The 6,135-nt window shown below is 52.4% G+C and overlaps 1 long non-coding RNA gene across 1 annotated transcript in view; it reads left to right on the top strand.

Annotated features, from left to right (window-relative positions):
* LOC107184683 overlaps positions 1 to 5,034 on the top strand; it is a 14,746-nt gene extending 9,712 nt beyond the window's left edge. The window contains exons 2-4 of the long non-coding RNA XR_001515577.1: positions 969 to 971; positions 3,231 to 3,235; positions 5,021 to 5,034. This is a non-coding gene — a long non-coding RNA (uncharacterized LOC107184683). The remainder of the gene's footprint in view (positions 1 to 968; positions 972 to 3,230; positions 3,236 to 5,020) is intronic.
* Positions 5,035 to 6,135: the final 1,101 nt, after the last annotated feature.

Below are 6,135 nucleotides of genomic sequence, written 5' to 3'. Positions count from 1 at the left end.
GGGTGCAGGAACCAGGAAAGTTTGGGGTTTTGTGAGGCTGATGAGGCGAACCACCTTGTCCTTGCTACATAACATGCTGGATGCCCACTGTGGGGGGTGGACACGTGAGGACCAAGCCAGGACAGGGTGCAGGTGTGAAGGATACACAGCAACGGAAAACCACTCAGAATAAAGGGCCAGCTTCATCCTGGAGGAAAAAGAGCCCATTGATCTAACATAACCAGTCCAAGGAGTTTGGGTCAACTTGCGTGTGTTCCAGGTGGGCATCAGCGTTCAAGGAATTGAATCCAGCGTTCCCTGTGAAAGGTTCCCTGAGCCAGGCGGGGAGGGTGGCTGGGTGTCCTGCACATGGACCCAGAGGTCACGGCCAGGACAGACCAGGTGTGGCGTGTGGGAAGCAGAGGGAGGTGCCGTGAGCTCACAGGGGAGCCCCGTTTAACTAGGAAGATAGGGGAGTACCCCCGAGAAGGACTGCCCAGACCCGTGTGGACGGCTCAGGGGTAAGCCAGGAAGGACTTCTCACACAGGCTGCCCAGGAGGGGCCGAACCCGATGCAGGAGCCAGTGTATGCAAGGCCCAGAGGACTCCCTGAGCAGAGCCAGGGCAGGAGCCAGTAGGAGCCAGCAGGAGCCAGGAGGCAGCTGGGCCCCAGCAGACCAGGGCCAGTTCTAGAGGGAGCTGGAGAGACCCCACGGTAATTTCTAGCAGATTCAAGATTGACTGGATTTCGTCCATCTTTATTTTGTAGTTTTTCAGATTCATGGTGACCTGTGCTCAATAGCAGCTCGTGGAAATGAAGACTGATGCTTCCTTATCCATCTAGCTTCAGCCAACACAAGCCTTTTCCTTCCAGGAAATGAGCTCATTCCTTTCTGGAAACCTTTAAAAATGCCTTGTTTCTCCCTGACCACCGACGTTCATTCCCAATGCTGTACACCGAGTAGGCACCGCAGAACCCGACTGCACAGGGAGTAACGGGGTGAGGGTGCCCGAGGGTGATCACATCTCACTTCAGAGGAAAACTCAGAATCTGCTCCACCCACCCACCCGAGCCCTCCCCAGGTGCCGGGTGCTGCCACCTGCTCTGCAAAGCTGCCCCTGACATTTTCTGAATTCCTATCTGTGGTGTCTTCACTGTGTTTGGAAATATTCATATCTGGACACCTGCAGAGTGACTGCCTTTACTCTGGTCCCACACCCTCATCTGACCGCTGACCGCACGCACCTGGAGGACAGATGGCTGTCGTCCCTTCTCTGCCCCTGGTGGGCGGGCGTGGGCACCAACACACCCAAAGTACAGCATGGACAGCTGCCCACGCCCGCCCACCAGTGGCAGGAGTGGCTCCTCTCTCTCCCGGGAGTCGGAGGAGCATGTTTTTGAGAGACTCAGCAAGACAGCAAAGCCCCGCCCATGCCAGGAAGAGGCCCCAAACAAAGCCGGCCTCAGACCGCTGGCCTCAATTGTTTTTTGAGCAACAGAATATTGGGGTGAGAGTGTGTGTGTGTGTGTGAGTGTGTGTGTGTGTGTTTCAAAGTAAGCCTTAGGTTAAACCCCAAAACATAATCTAGAATAATTATAAATTTTTAGACTAGATTAGAATAATTATCTTATAAATCTGAACGTACACATTTCCTTGTAACTCCATCACTATTAGAGCAACAAAGTTAGTTTGATAAATAATAGATCTGAAACCAGGAGTTGTGACTGGCACTTGCAGTCCCAGGTCAATCTCAGCATCTGACTGACTTATCTTCTGGTCTCAGTTGTACAGGATGGAGATGATCCCAACAGACACAGATGAGTAGGTGCCCATGGCAACCGTTTCTAAACATCTCAGCGTCCAATTCAATTAAATGTGGCAGGTGAAGTTTACTTGCACAAAATCACATGACTCTGGCAGCACAGGTTAATTAGTGTGTAACGAATACATTGATGGTCACCAGTGTGACAGGGTTTGCTACAGAACACTGCTGGGTTTATATATTTACTGCAGTTTTAAAAATACTTTATATCACTATATACTTCTGTAAGTATATAATATGTACACATATAAATCAAACCTCAGAATGTTAAACATAGAATTACCCCATGTGCCCTGCAACTCCATTACTAGATATAATCCAAGAAAAACGAAAGCATACCCACACAAAAGTCTGTACATGAATGTCCACAGCAGCATTCTTTACAAGAGCCAGGATGTGAAAACAACCCAAATGCCCATCAACGGACGAGTGGATGGATAAAATGCACTATTATTCAGCCACAGGAGGGACAGAAGTACTGACATCTGACACGGAATGGATGAGCCTGGGAATCATTACTGAAATGAAAGCAGCAGCCACAAGCGACCACAGCGCGTATGATGCCACGGATAGGATCTGCCCAGAAGAGGCCACGCCACAGACAGAAAGGAGATTCGTGGCTGCCCAGGCCTGGGCGTGCGGAGTGGGAGGAATGGGCGTGACCGCTAATGGCCATGGGGTTTCTTTCCTGGGTGATGAAAGTAGTCTAAAATTAGATACCAGCAATGGTCGCACAACTCTGTGAATATTCTAGAAACCACTGAATAGTACGCTTTAAATGGTGTATGAATTACATCTCATCAAACTGTTAAAACTTAAATGAAATTTATATATGTAAAACTTACACACACAGTTATAAAACTTACATATTATAAAATGTATGTCTGTAAAAAGACATACTTTGGAAAAAATACATGGCGACATGAATCAGCCATTTGTGGACCACCTAACGCCCGTGCTGAGACCCTGGGCTCTAGAGAATATAATTCTGAAAACAACGGATCGGTTCTGTTTCCTTTGATTAGCACCTTGGAGACTGAGCTGGACTGACCTGCCCAGGCCAGAGCTAGATGGTGGGGAGCGAGGATCCGCCCAGACCACCTCATCGCAGAGCCAACGCCCCCCCTTTTCCTTTCTAATGCGGGGGAGGGATGTTCAGCCGCAGGCACAGGTGAGCATGGAAAGCAGCTCCTCAGGTTCACTGGGTCAGCCTGAAGCTGCATCTCCCAAACGTGCCGACAGCCCCCCGTCCACCGTGCTCCCTGCCCCCCACAGCACAGAGGGAGCCTCCCGATGGCACCCGTCAGAGCCAGGTTTGTTCGGAGGCTGAGGCGCCGGTTCCTTCACTGAGACAGACACACGTGCAAACGCTCCTCTTGGAGGCGGCACGTGTACCAGGAGGAGGAGGAGCAGGGCATGTCCTGAAGCCTCTGTCAGGGTCCGTCTGGGGAGGCAGTGTAATCTTTCAGCAGCTTGTGCGGACTCTGTGGAAATATATCATTAGTGCAGCTGCCTCGCCATGGACATCATCAGCCGCCCGGTGCAGGCTGCTCAGGGAGGGTTTCCAACGCGAATCTGCAGCCGAGAGCCGAGCCTGAAACCACATGAATCTTCACTCGGCTGTCACGTGGCGTCTGCTGACGGCTTCTTTGGCAAAAGCCTACCCAAGGGTGTGAATGGTCCCTTTATGTCAGGGCTCAGGTATGATGCCACGCGGTTATTGTGGAAAAGAATACATTCTGAACTACTTGAAAGTTGGGGATATACCGTTTTCAGCCGATGTTTTCAGAAAGCAATGGACTAAAATAAATGCAATCAGCTGCCATTTTATTTTCCTAAGGAGGTTCAATGGTGGCATTCTCTCTCTCTTTTTAATCCTCACCCGAGGATATGTTGTTGTTTTTTATTTTTTTAGATTGTTTTTTTTTTTTAGAGAGAGAGAGGAAGGAAGAGAAAGAAAGAAACATCGATCGGTTGCCTCCCATACTCACCCCGACTGAGGTTGTGCCCCCACCGGGATGGAACCCACAACCTTTTGGTGCATTGGACAACAATCCAACCCGCCACCGGCCAGGGCTCAATGGTGCCATTCCTCTGGGCAGGACCTGTGGCCTGCGGTCCCTGGACCACCGAGGGTCTGGGTATCTTCTAAAATCAGGGGCAGAGCACGCCTGTGTGCACCTATGTCCGCCTTCCCCTCTTTTCTAGTCTCTATGAGCCCAAGAAAAGACCAGAAGCCTGCTATCAGGCAAGAGGTGGTGCTAAGAGGGCAGCGGGGGTGGCAGGGCGGGTTCCAGACCCTGGCCGTCAATTAACTCACCCTAACGCCATGGCAGGGCCAGACCCAGTGATTTCTCAGGTCTTATATGGTCCATAGGCCAGATGTTCTCAGCCCCCCGCCCCACCCCCCGTCCCCGCTTTTAGGTGTGAAAATACAAGGAAGCATAAAGGAAGGTAAGACTGGTCCCTGCTCCGGGTGGCTCACGGCCTAGGATGGAGACGGCAGACACAGCTCTAAAATCTCAAAGATTTTGGTTAAATACAGACCAGAGCTTGGGATGCCGTCAAGCTCAGAGCCCCGCCCCGTCCAGCAGGGACGCAAGGCTGATGGGGCGGGACCCAGAGTTCCCTGAGGGTGGACGTGGGGAGGGGGAGTGCCCAGTGAGGGCCTGCTCCGCGGGGGCCAGGCCACGAGGGGTCAGTGGGTGGCAGGAAGGTTGGAAAAAGCCACAGCAGAGTGGAAGTGGGGGCCCCCACTCTGAAACTGGGTAGGTTCCTAAGGAGAAACAGTAACACTTGGATCTGTCAAAGGGGAAAAAAGGGAGAGCAAAACAGAAAGACTACAACTGTGCCAGGAATGGAGGCATGAAACAAGACATGAGGGCTGATGAGAAGAGAGTATTCCATCGGGGATGGTTCAACACACGTGCGCGCTCTCCTCCACCACCCGGCACCCAGCTCAGCAGAACGACAAACTGTCCTCGCGTGTGCGTGCCATCATCCATCTGCCACCTACTGAGCACGCGCGACAAGGTGCTGGGCATCCAGGATGAACAGAGCACAGTCCCTGCCCTCAGGACAACCCGGGGGGAGGGGTGCACATTAAGAGAGAGAATATGGCCGGTGGGTGTGGCTCAGGGGCTCAGCACTGACCCAGGAACCAAGAAGTCCCCAGTTCAAGGCCTGTCAGCGCACATGCCCGGGTTGTGTGCAGGAGGCAGCTGATCCATGATTCTCTCTCATCATTGATGTTTCTCTCTCTCCCTCTCCCCTCCTCTCTCTCTTTCTAAAATCAATAAAGACATAAAAAAGAGAGAATTATGGGAGTGGAGAGTGCACTGACAGATGAGTCTGAGGTGTTGAGGGAGCAAGAAGGGGGACCCCAGGCCTCAGGGCAGGGCCAAGGAGGAGCAAACAGGAAGGCTCCCTGGGGTCAGTGCTGGGAAGGACCAGGGAGACCACGAATCCTGGTGAGAACACCCACCCAGCTGTGCAGTCACGTGTTAGCAAAGGCCACCGGCCCCAACACTTCACCCTCATCACTAAGGGCAAAGCAGACCTCACCTTCCCTGCAACCCACACATATGGGAAAAGGCCCTCAAATTGGTCCTCGTTCCCTGCTCAGTCCACGAGACTTCCGTTCTTGCATGTTCAGAGGTGTCCTCTGAGACGGACGCCCGTCGAGTGTCAGGACACGCAGGGCTCGCTCAGAGGCGGGACTCGCCTACTCAGTCGCTCCACAGCCAAGGCCTCACGACCAGCACAAGCCCGTTCCCCTGGGTCTAGAAAACCCAGCCTCTGCTCCTGATTTTAAATGAATAAAAAGCATAAGGGGTGGACACAGACCCATGGCCCGTCAACATGCTGCGAGGAGCTGCGCGTGTGGTCTTGGGACCTGGCAACCCAGCAGACAGCGTGGCAGCCGCCCTGCCGCCCAGTCCTCCGGAGGTCAGAGTGGAGACGAGAGAGAAAGGGGCCTTCGCCCTGTGCCCACCTCACACTCCTGCAAACAGCCGTCAGGAAGGCTCAGGCCAGATCAAGGCCCTGGTTACAAGTTTACATTTCATTTTGCAAACAGCACATACCATGCACTTTGCCAAGGCTTTTACAGACATCTTTGCATTTAATTCTTACTCTTGTAAGGCTGGTACTATTCTGACTCCCATTTTACAGATGGAGAAACTGAGGTTCCACATGGAATATAACTTGCCCAAGGCCACAGAGCCAGGGAGTAGTATAGTAAGGAACAGGGCAGAGAACTAAGCACTCTGAGGTGTCACTCTGACAAAGAGATGTCTTTTTGTGTGGGGGAGCAGGGTTTGCTACCCCAAA

Source organism: Myotis davidii, unplaced genomic scaffold (assembly GCF_000327345.1).
Source record: "Myotis davidii unplaced genomic scaffold, ASM32734v1 scaffold1467, whole genome shotgun sequence".
Taxonomy (NCBI): domain Eukaryota; kingdom Metazoa; phylum Chordata; class Mammalia; order Chiroptera; family Vespertilionidae; genus Myotis; species Myotis davidii.
The sequence above is the reverse complement of the archived record's forward strand: the minus strand, read 5'-3'. Positions and strand labels throughout refer to the sequence as shown.